We start from the raw sequence: 18,765 nt of genomic DNA, 5'->3' as shown, positions 1-18,765 counted from the left end.
CATATAGACCCTGGCTTACTGACTACTCTCCTGCTCTGCGTTTGGTACCTCATACACTCCTGGTTTGACTCGGCTAGTTCACTACTCTCCTGCTCTGCGTTTGGTACCTCGTACACTCCTGGTTTGACTCGGCTCGTTCACTACTCTCCTGCTCTGCGTTTGGTACCTCGTACACTCCTGGTTTGACTCGGCTCGTTCACTACTCTTGTTGCTCACGGTGTTGCCGTGGGCAACTGCCCCGTTCCCCGAGCTTCTGTGTACCCTTGTCTGTTGTCTGTCGTGCACATAGTGAGCGTAGGGACCGTCGCCCAGTTGTACGCCGTCGCCTAGGATGGGCCGTTGCAAGTATGCAGGGACTGAGTGGCGGGTAGATTAGGGCTCACCTGTCTGTCTCCCTACCCCGGCATTACAGCAGAACAACTGAAAAGATGCTGGAAGAGTGCCTGACGCCATCTGTTAAGCATGGTGGAGGTAATGTGATGGTCTGGGGTTGCTTTGGTGCTGGTAAAGTGGGATATTGTACAAGGTAAAAGGGATTTTGAATAAGGAAGGCTATCATTTTGCAACGCCATGCCATACCCTGTGGACAGCACTTGATTGGAGCCAATTTCATCCTACAACAGGACAATGACCCAAAGCACACTTCCAAATTATGCAAGAACTATTTAGGGAAGAAGCAGGCAGCTGGTATTCTATCTGTAATGGAGTGGCCAGCACAGTCACCAGATTTCAACCCCATAGAGCTGTTGTGGGAGCAGCTTGACCGTATGGTACGCAAGAAGTGCCCATCAAGCCAATCCAACTTGTGGGAGGGGCTTCTGGAAGCATGGGGTGAAATTTCTCCCGATTACCTCAGCAAATTAACAGCTAGAATGCCAAAGGTCTGCAATGCTGTAATTGCTGCAAATGGAGCATTCTTTGACGAAAGCAAAGTTTGAAGGAGAAAATTATTATTTAAAATAATAATCATTATTTATAACCTTGTCAATGTCTTGACTATATTTTCTAGTCATTTTGCAACTCATTTGATAAATATAAGTGTGAGTTTTCATGGAAAACACAAAATTGTCTGGGTGACCCCAAACTTTTGAACGGTAGTGTAGCATAAACAATGTAATTCTCTGTGGAAATTCTGCAGCATTTACAGTAGCAGCAAAGTGGATGAGATTTAGAAAATTTTGTGCCCGCGCTGCAGAAAAATAATGCAGCATAAATGTTAATAAATTGACCTGCGTTGCGGAATTTAAATCCGCAGCATGTCAATCTATGCTGCATTTTCGTTGATTTTCTGTTGCGAGTTTTCCCCATTGAATTTAATCGGGATGCAAAAACCGGAACAGAAAGCAGTGTGTTGCAACTTTTGCGGCGGAATCACGACAACCTCAGTGTGCGAACCCAGCCAGAGTAAAAAGAGAAGCCCCTCCCTTATAATTAATGACTATGATCTGTAACCTGTTTCTTATCAAAGGAGGGGGGTTACCCTTTGGCACAGATCAGAAGCAGTTAGGCTAGGTTTGCCGCGAATCGCATTAAAAATCCATCATTTTGGTGTGATTTTGTACAGCTAAAGCGCATTTTAATCGCGATTCGCAAAACCACGGATCTGTTGTCCGTATTTGTGGTCCATTTGTCCGCAAAAAAACTTCCGTAGTGCATCCATGTATAATCAGCAGGGGCAGATTAAGGGTACCATGTGTTATGGAATCGCTAGTTGAGCAATTCCCAGAGTGAAAGTTGATGGAATTGCTATGTGAGCCATATCCCAAAGGCAGCTGGCGACTGTCTGGGTCAAGCGTGCAAGTAAATCTGCTACCTCAAATCCGTCACAACTCTGATCAGCAGAGTCTAAGGCTACTCCATGGTCTTCACCAGAGCCCGCCGCAGGGCAGGTTGGAATTGGCTGCATAGAACCCAGGTTGCTTTAACAGAGTTCGGTGTTGGACAAGAGATGCAATGCAGGCAATACCAGAACGGAAACCAGACAAACAGAAAGTCCAAATCAGAAAGCTAGAGGATATCAGGAATTGCCAAGGTCAAAACCAGCTGGGAGCAGAATTTCCAAATCAGTAAGCAAAGGGTAAATCCATAGACAAGCCGAGGTCCAGTTCCAAATAGTCAAAGGTCCAGGATATAATTGAAGCTTGATCAAACACATGTAAACAAGGAGAACCATAAGCAAAGAAGACAGAACCAAACCAACTCCACCCTTCAATCTGATAGGAAGAAAGACAGAGAAGTGGGATAAGCTCTGCAACTAAAACCAGAGCCAAGCTAGACTAGTAGTCATGGTAATCTTAAAGGGACGGATATTTCCTAACACCATGGGCCCCGGGTAGTTCCCAAAGTGTCCCCCCCCCCCCCCCAACTCTGAAGACACTGTACAGTATATTTGTAGATTTCAGTTTAGGCGTCCTCAGATCTGGCACGGTTTTGAATTCACTGTAAGAGAAGAATAAGCCATACAGAAGAGAAAAAGCTGAATACTTTGAGACCCTAAAGAGGTCAGGAGCTTTAAATTGTTGTTTCTGGGGGGGAAAAAAATCTGTCTGTCTGTCTGTTTTCTAACCCCTTAACTCCTTAACGCCGAAGGACGGATATATCCGTCCTCAGCAGCTGCTAGTTCGCGCAGGAGGACGGATATATCCGTCCTGTGATGGTGCGGGTACTGAGACTGTACCCACGCGATCAGCGGCAGGAGCACGGCTGTTATACACAGCCTGGCTCCTGCTGCAACTGCCGGAATCGAAGCGTGCGCCGATTCCGGCAGTTTAACCCATTAAATGCCGCTGTCAATAGTGACAGCGGCATTTAATGTGTTTGACAGAGGGGGGAGCTCCCTCTGTCACCCGATCGGCGCCCCCGCAAACAAATCGCGGGTCGCCGTCGGGTTTTCATGACAGCCGGGGGTCTAACAAAGACCCCCAGGTCTGCCTTCAGCATCTGCCTGTTAGGCGATGCCGGAGGCATGACCTAACAGGTTGCCTGTCGGTTTTACACTGACAGGCAATAATGCTTTGGTATACGAAGTATACCAAAGCATTATATATGCGATCGGCACATCGCATAGTGAAGTCCCCTGGTGGGACTAAAAAAAAAAATGTAAAACAGTTAAATAAAGTTTGTGAAAAAAAAAATAAAAAATTACAGTCAAAGTCAAATAAAACTACTTTTTTGGCCCAAAAAGTGGTTTTATTTAGTAAAACCGTCAAAACAAATTACACATACACATATATGGTATCCCCGCGTTCGTAACAACTTGACCAATAAAATGAACATATTAATTAAACCGCCGGATGAACGGCGTCCAAAGAAAACGCAAAAAACAACGTCAAAATTCTCTCTTTTCTCCCATTCCCCCCATAAAAAATAAAATAAAAGTTAATCTATAAGTCCTATGTACCCCAAAATAGTACTAATAAAAACTACACATTGTCCCGCAAAAATCAAGCCCACGTACGGCCACATCGACGGAAAAATAAAAACGTTACGGCTCTTGGAATGCGGCGATGCAAAAACAAGTAATTTTTTTCTAAAAGGGTTTTTATTGTGCAAACGTAGAAAAAACATATAAAACCTTTACACATTTGGTATCCCTGTAATCGTGCCGACCCACAGAATAAAGTTAACATGTTATTTACGCTGCATAGTAAATAGTGTAAATTTATAACGTGAAAATCAATGCTGGAATAGCTGCTTATTTTCAATTCTCTCCTAAAATAAAGTTAATAAAAGTTAATCAATATGTTATAAGCATCTAAAAATGGTACAATTACAAAATACAACTCGTCCCGCAAAAAACAAGCCCTTATACGGCTATGTCGACGGAATAAAAAAAGAGTTACGACTCTTGGAATGCGACCGTGAAAAAACAAAAAATAATCCTTGGTCATTAACGTGCAAAATGGCCCGGTCATTAATGGGTTAAAGTCCAACCCATGTTTTTATTTTTTCATTTTCACTCGCCACCTTCCTAGAGCCATAACTTTCTTATTTTTACCTCAATGGAATGGTGTGCGAACGATTATTTTTTGCGGAAGGAGTGGGTTTTATTGGCTCCATTTAAAGTACCATATAATGGGTGAATTGAAAAAAACTGCAGTTCTTCCATGTTTTTTTTGGGTTTAGATTTTACTGTATGTATATATTTGACATCTAATTTTACCTTAACCCCTTCCCGACATCCGCCGTATACATACGGCGCATGCCGGGTGGGGGAATATGGAGCGGGCTCACGGGCTGAGTGTGTTACAGCCGACACTTCCGGGTAACGAGCGGGATCCCGTTGTTTAACCCATTAAATGCTGCGTTCAATAGCGATCACAGCATTTAAATGACTAAAAACAGGGGGCGACCCCCTGTAATGTCCCAAACAGCCACCCCGCGGCAAGATCGGGGGGAGCCGTTGATTGGCACGGCAGCCTGGGGGCCTGACGAAGTCCCCCAGGTCCGCCATCTTTATACTCCTATGAAGCCCTGCCTCTGGCAGGGCTTCATAAGACACTGTCAGAATCGCGATATACTGCAATACATTAGTATTGCAGTATATCGTGCAAGCGATCTAACGATCACTGGTTAAGGTCCCCTAGGGGGACAAGTAAAAAAAACAGTAAAATAAAGTTTTTTTTAACAAATAAAAAAATAAAAAATTAAAAGCTAAAAAAAACAACCTTTTCCCATTTTCCCTCAAGAACAATGTAAAAAAAATAAAAAGCTAACATAACTGGTATCGACGTGTCCATAAAAGTCTGAACTATTACAATGTATCATTATTTAGTCCGCACGGTGAATGCCGTAAAAAAGAAAAAATTAAAAACATCAGAATTGCTGTTTTTTGGTCCCTTCTTTTCCCAAAAAATGAAATAAAAAGTGATAAAAAGTCTCACATACCCCAAAATGGTACCAATATAAACTGCAGCTCGCCCCGTAAAAAATAAGCCTTCACACGGCTAAATCGACAGAAAAATAACAACGTTATGACTCTCAGAATGTGTCGACAAAACTCAAATTTTATTTTTAACAATCAGTTTTTTCCTTGTAAAAGTAGTAAAACTTAAAGAAAACTATATAAATTTGGTATTGCTGTAATCGTATTGACCCACAGAATAAAGGTAACATGCCATTTTTACCGTACGGTGAATGCCGTAAAAACAAAACCTCCCAAAACGTTGAGGAATCACAGTTTTTTTCCTATTCCACCCCACATATATTTTTTGTCGTTTCCCACTACATTATATAGTACAAAAAATGGTGCTGTGAAAATCTACAACTCGTCCCACAAAAAACAAGCCCTCATATGGCAATATTGATGGAAAAATAAAAGAGTTATGGCTTTTGGAAAATGGGGAGGAAAAAACAAAAGTGAAAATCCGAAAAATGGCTGCGGAGGGAAGGGGTTAAGATAAGGTAAATATATACAGCCCCAGAACCAAGCTCAGTACATAAATATACAGTCATAGATCCAAGCTCAGTACATAACTAGAGCACCAGAACCAAGCTCAGTACATAAATACAGTGCCAGAACAAAGCTCAGTACATAAATACAGCACCAGAACAGATCTCAGTACATAAATACAATACCAGATCCAAGCTCACTACATATATACAACACCAGCACAAATACAGCTCCTAAGGACGTGGATACAATTGGGTGAGAGGTCCCGCTTCACCCCGGTTCTCTGAACTAGCTGTAATTTTAACAGCCGGTACAGGAGAACCGAGGCGAACTGGGCCCCTTTCAGCCTCGGGCCCTTGGCACTTTGCCAGATTGCCCTCATTAATCCGCCCGTGATCATCAATATTCACAGATCCGCAAAAAACGAAAGGGTGGAACTCCCTGAGTAGGTCACATGATCCGCAAATACAGTCAGTAAAATTACATGTCCTGAGTTTTTACGGCCCCCACGCGGGGGGCCATACAAATCAATTGGTACGTGTGCTATATGCAAATTTGCAGCTAGCACACGGAAAAAAACGACCGTAGTGCATTAGGCCTTAGGGTAGATCCAGTGGATTTTTTCACCGCAGATTTAGCTGAGGAATCACCGCTGATTTCACCCCTTTCTACAATGAAAGGGATGAAAGCCGCTGTGAATATTAGCAACAGAAATTGATATGCTACAGATTTTAATATCTTCACCCTGTAATGTCCGTGTCTGCGGGCTGTCAGCTCCAACCTCCCCCTGACAGCCACGAGTCGGCAAGCGCTGGTCCCAGCCTCCTCCTCAGGAGACGCCAGCACTTGCGTCCACTCACCTCAGCCGGATCCCGTAGGTGCGCTGTAATGACGGGGTAGGGAGACAGACAGGTGAGCCCTAAACTACCCACCACTCAGTCCCTGCCTACTTGTAATGGCCCGTCCTAGGCGACGGCGTACAACTGGGCGAAGGTCCCTACTCTCACTATGTGCACGACAGACAGACAGACAAGGGTACAAAGAAGCTAAGGGAAATGGGGCAGTTGCCCACGGCAACACCGTGAGCAACGAGTAGTGAACAAGCCGAGTCAAACCAGGAGTGTACGAGGCACCAAACGCAGAGCAAGAGAGTAGTCAGTAAAGCCAGGGTCAGTATGTAGCAGAGGACAAATAGTACAAGCAGCAGCAGCAGAGCCAGGAAACCAGCAGAATCACAGGCAAAGGAGAAGCAGGAAACGAAGGTACAAATAGACAGAGGGCGGGAGCTAGCTCCGTCTGCCCAGGCCGTGATAGGCTCTCCCACTTCTCAGCCTCCCAGCCCAAGTGGTAGATGATCGAGTCACTCTATCAGACTTAGGAGCAGGTGCAGACTGAGTAACCACGGGGTCGACACAGAAGCTGTGTCTGGCAGATCCTTTACAGTACCCCCCCTTTTATGAGGGGCCACTGGACCCTTTCTAGGTGGACCTGGCTTATTGGGGAACCGAAGATGGAACCTCCTGAGCAATACCCCAGCGTGAATATCCCGGATGGGTACCCAAGTCCTCTCCTCAGGCCCGTATCCTCTCCAATGAACCAGGCACTGGAGGGAGCCTTGGACCATCCTGCTGGCCACAATCTTGGCCACCTCGAATTCTACCCCTTCATGGGTGAAAACAGGGACAGGAGGTTTCCTCGAGGGAGCCAAGGACGGGGAGCAGTGTTTAAGGAGGGAGGCATGAAACACGTCGTGTATTCGAAAAGACGGGGGTAACTCCAGTCGGAAGGAGACAGGGTTAAGGACTTCAATGACCTTGTACGGCCCTATATACCGGGGAGCAAATTTTTTGGACGGGACTTTAAGGCGCAAATTTTTTGAAGACAGCCACACCAGATCCCCGACCACAAACAAGGGGTTAGCAGAACGTCTTCTATCTGCCTGAGTCTTTTGTATGCTCTGGGACGCCTCTAGGTTCTTCTGAACCTGTGCCCAGACTGTGCACAGTTCCCAATGAACGACATCTACCTCGGGATTGTTGGAACCACCAGGTGAAACGGAAGAGAACCGTGGATTAAACCCAAAATTACAGAAAAAGGGGGAGACCCCTGACGAGTTACTGACCCGGTTATTAAGGGAAAATTCAGCGAGGGAAATGAAGGAGACCCAATCATATTGACAGTCACAGATGAAACACCTTAAATATTGTTCTAGAGACTGATTATTCCTCTCAGTCTGGCCATTGGTTTCAGGATGGAAGGCTGAGGAGAAGGACAGATCAATCTCCAACTTCTTACAGAAGGCTCTCCAAAACAATGAAACAAATTGTACCCCTCTGTCAGAAACTATATTGACAGGAACCCCATGGAGACGCAGGATGTGTTTGACAAACAAGGTAGCTAACGTCTTAGCATTGGGTAGTTTCTTGAGGGGCACAAAGTGGCACATTTTACAGAAACGGTCTACTACAACTCACACCACCGACTTGCCTTGAGATGGAGTCAGATCGGTGATAAAATCCATGGAGATATGGGTCCAAGGTCTCTGGGGAATGGGCAAAGAACATAGTAAGTGATAGGGACCTGGGAGTCTTGGACCTATCACAAATTTCACAAGCGGCGACGTAGGCCTTAACGTCTTTAAGCAACCCAGGCAACCAATAGTTTCTGGAAATGAGGTGCTTGGTACCCAGGATGCTTGGATGGCCAGATAGTGCAGAGTCATGGTTCTCCCTGAGTACCCTTAGCCGGAATTGCAGGGGAACAAACAGCTTGTTCTCAGGAAGGTTCCCGGGAGCTGAACCTTGATCAGCTGCAATTTCGGAGACTAGGTCAGAATGAACAGAGGAAATTATTATACCTGGGGGCAAAACACAAGCAGGATCTTCCTCCGAAGGAGGGCTGGCCATGAAGCTACGCGACAGTGCATCAGCTTTAATATTTTAGACCCAGCCCTATAGGAGACCAAAAAGTTGAATCTAGTAAAAAATAACGACCATCGAGCTTGTCTCGGGCAGATTCTAGGAAAACCAGATTCTTGTGGTCGGTAAGGACCGTTACCTGGTGCCTAGCCCCCTCCAGGAAGTGGCGCCACTCTTCAAATGCCCATTTAATGGCTAAGAGTTCGCGGTTGCCAATGTCATAGTTACTCTCAGTGGGTGAGAACTTCCTGGAGAAGTAGGCACAGGGACAGAGATGGGTGAGGGACCTGGTACCCTGGGACAAGACAGCACCCACTCCCACCTCGGAGTCGTCAACCTCCACGATGAACGGCTCCATTTGGTTAGGCTGAATCAGCACTGGGGCCGAGCACTTCTTAAGGACCTCAAAAGCCTGGACCGCCTCAGGAGGCCAGTGGAGGAGATCCGCACCTTTGCGAGTGAGATCCGTAAGAGGCTTAGCGATGACCGAGAAGTTAGCAATAAATCTCCTGTAATAATTAGCAAACCCCAGGAAGCACTGTAACGCCTTCAGGGAGGCAGGTTGGACCCATTCAGCCACAGCCTGAACCTTGGCAGGGTCCATGCAGAATTCATGAGGAGTGAGGATTTGACCCAAAAATGGTATCTCTTGCACCCCAAATACACATTTTTCGGTTTTAGCAACAGTTTGTGTTCCCGAAGGGCCTGGAGCACCTTCCTGACATGCTCAATGTGGGAGGACCAGTCCTTGGAAAACACAAGTATATCATCAAGGTACACTACAAGAAATACCCCCAGGTAGTCTCTTAAAACCTCATTTATGAAATTCTGGAAGACCGCGGGAGCATTACACAACCCAAAGGGCATGACGAGTTATTCGAAATGACCTTCGGGCGTGTTAAACGCAGTCTTCCACTCATCCCCTTCCCTGATTCGGATAAGGTTATAAGCCCCCCGAAGATCAAACTTAGAGAACCATTGGGCCCCCTGAACATGATTGAAGAGATCAGGAATCATAGGAAGGGGATATTGGTTCCTTACAGTGACCTTATTCAAGTTCCAGTAATCGATGCATGGCCTAAGACCACCATCCTTCTTTCCTACGAAGAAGAAGCCAGCACCTACCGGAGAAGTAGAGGGGTGGATGTAACCCTTGGCCAGGCTTTCCTGGATATATTCTCTCATGGCTTCACGTTCAGGACAAGAGAGATTAAATATCCTACCTTTAGGGAGCTTAGCTCCTGGTACCAAATCGATTGCGCAATCGTACTCTCTATGAGGAGGTAACTCTTCGGAGGCTTTTTTAGAAAAAACATCATCAAAGTCCTTAATAAACTCAGGTAGAGTGTTCACCTCCTCAGCAAGAGAAATCAAATTAATAGAAAAACAGGAAGTCATGCATTCATTACCCCATTTGGAAAGAACCCCAGTATTCCAGTTAAACGTGGGATTATGCATCTTCAACCAAGGAAGGCCTAAAACCAAATCGGACGATAATCCCTGCATCACCAACACAGAACACTGCTCCAAATGCATGGAGCCAACCATGAGTTCAAATACAGGGGTATGCTGTGTAAAATAACCATTAGCAAGTGGAGTGGAGTCGATACCCACTACCGGGACAGGTTTAGGCAAATCAATTAAAGGCATAGCCAAAGACATAGCAAATTCCACAGACATAATATTAGCAGAAGACCCTGAGTCCACCAAGGCACTGCCGGTGGCAGACCTACCACCAAAAGAGACCTGAAATGGAAGCAAGATTTTATTAGGCTTCATATTTACGGGAAATACCTGTGCGCCCAAGCGACCTCCCTGATGGTCACTTAGGCGCGGACGTTTTCCTGCTGCTTATTCTTACACCTAGGACAGTCGTTCACTTGATGCTTGTCATCCCCACAGTAGAAGCAGAGACCATTCTTCCTGTGGAACTCTCTACGTTGTTGGGGAGACACAGAAGCCCCGAGTTGCATAGGTTCATCCGAGTTTTCCGTGGAAGAACGAAGCAACAGAACCTCTGGAGCCATCATAGGGGAGTCAGAGAAAAAGGCACAAAAACGTTCGAGTCGTCGTTCCCTGAGACGTCGGTCAAGACGTACCTCTAAAGCCATTACCTGATCTAGAGAGTCCGAAGAGGGATAACTAACTAACAGGTCTTTCAGGGCGTTCAACAGACCCAATCTAAACTGACACCTCAGGGTAGCGTCATTCCACCGAGAAGCTACACACCACTTCCTAAAGTCAGAACAGTACCCTCAACGGGTCTCTTACCCTGACGGGTCTCTTACCCTGACAAGGCAGTCTTGTCAGTCTCGCCATAGATGAGCCCGAGAGCGGGAAAAAAAAATCAACAGACGAAAGTTCAGGGGAGTCAGGAGCTAAGGAGAAGGCCCATTCCTGGGGGCCGTCCTGGAGCTGGGACATAATTATACCCACTCGCTGGTTCTCAGAACCTGAGGAGTGGGGCCTTAAATGGAAATAGAGCCTACAACTCTCCCGGAAGGAGAAAAAAGTCTTCCGGTCCCCTGAGAACCGGTCAAGCAACTTGAGGTGGGGTTCTAGAGGTGAGGTGGGGGGGCACTACCAGGGTAGCATCACGCTGGTTGCACCTCTGAGCCAGGTCTTGGACCTATAGGGAAAGACCCTGCATTTGCTGAGCCAGGGCCTCAAGGGGGTCCATAGTGTGTCAGGGACCAGGGTAGAAAAGGTATTTGGGCCTGTGATTATGTAATGACGGGGTAGGGAGACAGACAGGTGAGCCCTAATCTACCCGCCACTCAGTCCCTGCCTACTTGCACGGCCCGTCCTAGGCGACGGCGTACAACTGGGTGACGATCCCGACGCTCAAAAAGTGCACGACAGACCAACAGACAAGGGTACACAGAAGCTAAGGGAAATGGGGCAGTTACCCACGGCAACACCGTGAGCAACAAAAGTAGTGAACGAGCCGAGTCAAACCAGGAGTGTACGAGGTACCAAACGCAGAGCAGGAGAGTGGTTAGTAAAGCCAGGGTCAATTTGAAGCAGAGGTCAATAGTATTAGCAGGAGCAGCAGAGCCAGGAAACAGACAGAATCACAGGCAAAGGAGGAGCAGGAAATTAAGGTATAAATAGACAGAGGGTGGGAGCTAGCTCAGTCTGGCCAGGCTGTGATAGGTTCTCCCACTCCTCAGCCTCCCAGCCTGAGTGGTAGCAGATCGAGTCACTCTAACAGACCTAGGCACAGATGCAGGCTGATTAACCATGGGCGTCGACAAAGAAGCAGTGTCAGGCAAATCCATTACAATAGCCTCACAAGAATCGAGATGCCTATGCTTTGACATGAGGTTTTTCTTACCTTCCTCTCCTGTGCGGACCTTTATTTGGATGCCTCATTGTCACATTGGGTTCGTGGACCCACTGGGCCGTACCGCCTTGGCGGTATGGCAGCTGGCCAACAGGGCGCAGGTCAAAGTCTATAGTTCGTATAGGGTACCTGTGGCAGCTCAGACAGTAGCAAGGCAGGCTCGGCTGGGACTAGGCAGCGGGTAGACGTCAAGCATGGAGCCGCAGCACAGCACGACTACAGCACAGCTCGGCACTTGACCAGGATAGCACGGGATACAGGATACAAGAACAGGGAACACTGGAACTGGAAAACACTAGGAGACCATTTGCTTAGACAAACTAGGATATAACAAACAACGCTCAGGCAAGGATCAGAAGGGCAGAGGCCTTCTTATAGTCCAGGAAATCATGTGAGTTGATGATAATGATTGTTTTCATGTGCGCACGCTGGCCCTTTAAGAGCGGGCATGAGCGTGCATGCGCACCCTACGGGACACAGCAGACCGGAGTGGAAGTGAGCTCTAGCATCTCCTGGGAAGAAGATGGGGACCAGCGCTCACAGATCATAAGTAAAACGGACGGCCCGCGACCATGGACGCTACACTCATGTTGTACTTGTTGACATTACGTTTTCATTGTTCTCATATTTGGAACATATCGCACTCCTGCTACATCTTTTTAACTTGATTTTTAGGCTTGATCTTGGTTGTCACGCTTTCGGTCAACCTTATTTTTTCTCTTAGAGACATCCCTTCTTCATATTTTGAAGAAGGCATGTTTATGCAGTGTGTGATTGTTTATGTTACATCGTGTTATCCCTCACTCTCCCTTTTTGGGGGAATTTTGCTAACTACATGATTTTTGGTTTGTTCATTATTGCCTAACTGTGTCTCATTGTTCTTCAGGTTATTACTTATTGTGTTATCCATGGACGTATTTCTATATAATAAGCTCTCTGAAAACGTATCACTATGGCTGCACTTAAGGTAGTTTCACACAATGTGCCAGGCCTTAACCCCTTCCCTCTTTAGCCACTTTTGACCTACCTGACAGAGCCTCATTTTTCAAATCTGACATGTTTCACTTTATGTGGTAATAACTTCGGAATGCTTTCACCTATCCAAGCGATTCTGAGACTGTTTTCTCTTGACACATTGGACTTTATGTTAGGGTATGTGCACACGACAACGCCAATTACGTCTGAAATTATGGAGCTGTTTTCAGGAGAAAACAGCTCCTGAATTTCAGACGTTATTGCATGTACTCGCGTTTTTCGCGGCGTCTTTTACGGACGTAATTGGAGCTGTTCTTCATTGGAGTCAATGAAAAACGGCTCCAATTACGTCCCAAGAAGTGTCCTGCACTTCTTTGACGCGGCCGTAATTTTACGCGCCGTCTTTTGACAGCAATGCTTAAAATGACAACTCGTCTGCACAGAACATCGTAAGACCCATTGCAAGCAATGGGCAGATATTTTCCGACGTATTGGAGCCGTCTTTTCAGGCGTAATTCGAGGCGTAAAACGCCTCCATTACACCTGAAAATTGGTCGTGTGCACATACACTTACTGGCAAAATTTGTTCGATACATTCAGTATTTAATTGTGAAAAACGACAAAATTTAGCGAAAAATTGCAAATATTAGCATTTTTCTACATTTAAATGTATCTGCTTGTAAGACAGGCAGTTATACCACACACAATAATCGCTAATTAACATCCCCCATATGTCTTCTTTAGATTGGCATAGTTTTTTGAACATCCTTTTATTTTTCTAGGACGTTACGAGGCTTAGAACTTTAGCAGCAATTTCTCACATTTTCAAGAAAATGTCAAAAGGCTATTTTTACAGGGGCCAGTTCAGTTGTGAAGTGGCTTTTAGGGCCTTATATATTTTTGTTGTTGCAGAAATTAGTTTTTAATAAAAAAAATTTGTAACACAAAGTTTTACCAGAGAAACGCAACTCAATATTTATTGCCCAGATTCTGCAGTTTTAGGAAATATCCCACATGTGGCTCTAGTGTGCTTATGGACTCAAACACAGGCCTCAGAAGTACAGGGGCACCTAGTGGATTTTGGACACTCCTTTCTATTAGAATATATTTTAGGCACCATGTCAGCTTTGAAGTGCTCTTGTGGTACCAAAACAGTGGAAACTCCCCAAAAGTGACCCCATTTGGGAAACTACACCCCTTGAGGAAATAATCTAGGGGTATAGTAAGCATTTTTTTTTTGCATTTTTTTTTTAGTTTTTAAAGATTTTTATTGAAAGAAAAACGCATTACAAAGTAAAACGTAAAAATATCAAAGGAAAAACACATTAACAAAAAGAAAACAACAAACATAAAATAAATTACATAGTACATGCATGTTCATGTAATATCGCAGTATTCAAAGAAAGTGCAAGTATTTATATGAGCAGATAGTCAAATATAGTTATACAGTATCAACAATTTAGATGAGATAAAAAACCACCTAAAAAGAAATCTTCTGCATGAGAGTTAACCTAGAGAAGATACAGATATTGGGGTATTCAGGGGCATTATCACTGGTTATGACTGGTTATGAAAATTTTCTGTACTTCCTCCAGGGTTCCCATATTGTCAAGAAGGTATCTCTGGAACAACTTTCCCAATGAGAAATTTCTTCCAATCTATAAATTTGGTCTACTTTCACAATCCAATGCGCTACCGACGGGGTTTCAACAGACAGCCAGTAAGAGGGGATCAGTAGTCTCGCAGCAATTAGCAGAATCTGAAATAATTTTGAGGATAGGATCGTAGTAGAGGGGGGGGGGGGTTGATCAATAACAAAGCAAGATCTGGGAAAGCTAAAACCTTAGTGCCACATACATTGTTACAATAGGCAAAGATATCTCTCCACCATTTTTGAATGACGGTACAGGACCACCGGATATGTAAAAAAGTACGTCTATCTGTATTGCATCTCCAACAAGTGTCTGAGTGTGTCGGTGTGTATATGGAGGTTATGTCGGGCGTTTTGTACCACCTGGATAAAATCTTTTATCCATTTTCTTGAATACGGACACATCTGGACATTTTATGTGGAGCTATCAACAAATTGTGAAGTTCAACTTCGGAGAAGGACCTGTTAAGATCTCTTTCCCATATTTTAACAAAATACGGAGTTGTAGATGAGGTGGGTGAGATGAGTCTTTTATACAATAAAGAAATTGGTTTGAGGACTGGTGATGTTTGTGACAAAAGCTTTCCAAACCATAATAGAGGGCGTGTTTCGTTAATTGCCTGCCCTAGAGCCCTGATCTTAAGTCTAATGAAGGAAAGCAAGGGGGAGTGATGAATGGGGATACTAAGTATAGAGGACAGAGACAAGTCATCTTTTATATCACCAAGGTCATCAAAAAGCTGTGTCAACGGGCATTCTGAGGAGGCAATCACACTAGGAATACTTTCCTTTAAGGCACCTTGAGCAAGGCTCAATATATCTTTAACTTGTAGTAGAGGGGAAGGGATTGAACAATTGTCTGGGCATAATAGAAAAGAACGCCAGACCCTAAACGTCGCCAGTGTAATTGGATTATATATCTTGGCCTCCTTTGTAGAGTCCCCGATATATAGTACTAATGTGCGGAGAGGGATTGAGGAAAGATCGTTTTCTATTGACACCCATAACTTATATAACGGGGCGTGGATCCAGTCTATGATCCTCGATAGATGTATGGCCTGATAATATTTTTCAGGATCAGGTAGACCTATACCCCCATTTGATTTGGGTCTGGACAAGATGTCTCTAGCAATTCTAGCTTTCTTGTTCTGCCATATAAATTTAACAAATAATCTATTAACCTCTGTAAAGAATGTCTTATTAAGTGGTATCGGCAGAACTTGCATAAGGTACGTAAGCTTAGGGAGAATAAATGACATTAAAACATTCTTCCTACCAAACCATGAGATAAAAGGGACTTCAAACCTCTTTAGTTGGGCCGGCAAAGCGGCGAGGAAAGAGGCATAGTTTAGGGAAAATAGATTATCCAAATTATGCCCAATCTTAATACCCAAGAACTTCAGGTAGGGAGAAGTCTATAGTTAGCATTTTGACCGGACAGTTTTTTTGCAGAAGTTTTTGGAAGTAGGCCATGAAAATGAAAATCTACATTCTTTCAAATAAAATGTAGGTTTAGCTAATTTTTTTTAATTTCCAAAAGGACTAAAAGAGAAAAAGCACCACAACATTTGTAGAGCAATTTCTCCCGAGTAAAACAATACCTCACATGTGGTCATAAACGGCTGTTTGGACACACGGCAGGGCTTAGAAGGGAAAGAGCGTCATTTGGCTTTTGGAGCTAAAATTTAGCAGAAATGTGTAATCTCAGGATAGGGAGACCGACAGGTGAGCCCTAATCTACCCGCCACTCAGTCCCTGCCTACTTGCACAGCCGGTTCTAGGCGGCGGCGTACAACTGGGCGACGGTCCCTACGCTCAATATGTGCACGAAAGACAAACAAGACAAGGGTACACAAAAGCAAGGGATGTGGGGCAGTTGCCCACGGCGACACCGTGAGCAACAGAGTAGTGGACGAGCCGAGTCAAACCAGGAGTGTACGTGGTAACAAATGCAGAGCAGGAGAATAGTCAGTCAAGTCAGGGTCAATATGAAGCAGAGGTCAATGGTAACAGCAGGAACAGCAGAGCCAGGAAACAGGAGAATCACAGGCAAATGACAAGCAGCAAATTAAGGTATAAGTAGACCAAGGGCGGGAGCTAGAACCGTCTGGCCAGGCTGCGATAGGCTCTTCCACTCCTCAGCTTACCAGCCTGAGTGGTAGCAGATCGAGTCACTCTAGCAGACCTAGGAACAAATGCAGGCTCATTAACCACGGGCTTCGACACAGAAGCTGTGTCAGGCAAATCCCTCACAGAATGTTTTTCGGAGGTCATGTCACATTTGTAAAGCCCCAGAGGGACCAAAACAGTGGAAACCACCCACAAGTGGCCCCATTTTGGAAACTGCACCCCTTGAGGAAATTATCTAGTGGTGTAGTGAGCATTTTGACGCCGCAGGTTTTTTGCAGAAATTATTGGTAGTAGGCCGTGAAAATGAAAATCTACATTCTTTCAAAGAAAATGTAGGTTTAGCTAATTTTTTCTCATTTCCACAAGGACTAAAGGAGAAAAAGCACAGCAAAATTTTTAAACCAATTTCTCCCGAGTAAAACAGTACACCACATGTGGTAATAAACGGCTGTTTGGACACACGGCAGGGCTGAGAAGGGAAAGAGAGCCATTTGGCTTTTGGAGCCCAAATTTAGCAGGAACGATTTTCGGAGGCCATATCACATTTGCAGAGTCCCTGAAAGGACAAAACAATGAAAACGCCCAAAAAGTGACCCCATTTTGGAAACTACACCCCTTGAAGAATTCATCTACGGGTGTAGTGATCATTTTGACCCCACAGGTGTTTCATAGAATTTATTAGAATTGGGCAGTGAAAATAAAAACAATCCTTTTTCTTCAATAAGATGTAGCTTTAGCCCAAAATTTTTCATTTTCTAAACAAATAAAGGAAAAAAAGAACCCCAATATTTGTAAAGCAACTTCTCTGTGATATGGAAATACCAAATATGTGGTCATAAACCGCTGTTTGGGCAAACGGCAGGGCTCAGAAGAGAAGGAGCGGCATTTGGCTTTTGGAGCACAGATTTTGCTGGATTGGTTTCTTGACACCATGTTGCTTTTGCAAAGCCCCTAAGGTACCAGTACAGTGGAAACTACCCAAAAGGGACTCCATTTGTGATACTACACCCCTTGAGGAATTAATCTAGGGGTGTAGTGAGCATTTTGACCCCACAGCTGTTTCATAGATTTTATTTGAATTGGGCAGTGAAAATAAAAATTACTTTTTTTTTCCAATAAGACGTAGCTTTAGTGCAAAATTTTTCATTTTCTCAAAAAATAAAGCAGAAAAAGAACCCCAACATTTGTTAAGCAATTTCTCCCGAGTATGGCAATGCCCCATATTTGGTTATAAACTAATTTTTGGGCCCACGGCAGGGTTCAGAAGGGTTTCGGACTACAGATTTTGCTGGATTGGTTTCTGGTTGCTATGTCGCATTTGAAAAACCCCTGTGGGACCAAAACAGTGGAAACCCCCCAAAAATGACCCCCATTTTGGAAAACTACACCCCTCAAGGTATTCACCTAGGAGTGTAGTGAGCATGTTAACCCCACGGGTGTTTTGCATAAATTAGTGTGCACTCGATATTGCAGAGTAAAAATGGGATTTTTCAATAGATATGCCAATATGTGGTGCCCAGCTTGTGTCACCATAACAAGACAGCTCTCTAATTATTATGCTGTGTTTCCCGGTTTTAGAATCACCCTACATGGGGCCCTAATCTTTTGCCTGGACATTTGACAGGGCTCAGGAGCGAAAGAGTACCATGCAAAATTGAGGCCTAATTTGGCGATTTACACAAAATTGGTTCACAATTACAGAGGCCCAGATCAGAAATAATAAAAGAAACCCCCCAGAAGTGACCCCATTTTAGAAACTACACCCCTCAAGGCATTTATTAAGGGGTGTAGTGAGCATTTTCACCCCACAGGTCTTTTCCATAAATAAATGCGCTGTATTGTGCAAAGTAAAAATTAACATTTTTCCCCAGAATTGACAATTCAGTGGCAAGTATGTCGTGCCCAGCTTATGCCATTGGAGACACACACCCCAAAAATTGTTAAAAGTGTTCCCCCGGGTATGGCGGTGCCATATATGTGGAAGTAAACTGCTGTTTGGGCACACTATAGGGCTCAGATGGGTGGGAGCGCCATTTGGCTTTTGGAGCGTGGATTTTGCTTCGTGGTAGTTTTGTTTGGAGTTTTACTGGTGTTTCAGTTTATAATGTGGGGCATATGTATGCTGGGCAGCGTACATCAGGGGCATAGTCAGGGGGTATAATAATAGGGTAAACAATAAAATGAACCATAGATGTGTGTAACGCTGTGAAGCAATCCTTTCTGCACAGGCCGGCGTCGCACTGATAAACGGTGTCTTTACTTATCCCCCTTTGGGTCCAGACTCCGCACCTTTGCAGTTTGGGGAAATTTGCTAGGAAGTGTTGTCGTGATATAATACGGGCACCCTCGCTTC

This window comes from Rhinoderma darwinii, chromosome 2 (genome assembly GCF_050947455.1).
Source record: "Rhinoderma darwinii isolate aRhiDar2 chromosome 2, aRhiDar2.hap1, whole genome shotgun sequence".
In the NCBI taxonomy this organism is placed as follows: domain Eukaryota; kingdom Metazoa; phylum Chordata; class Amphibia; order Anura; family Rhinodermatidae; genus Rhinoderma; species Rhinoderma darwinii.
The sequence above is the reverse complement of the archived record's forward strand: the minus strand, read 5'-3'. Positions refer to the sequence as shown.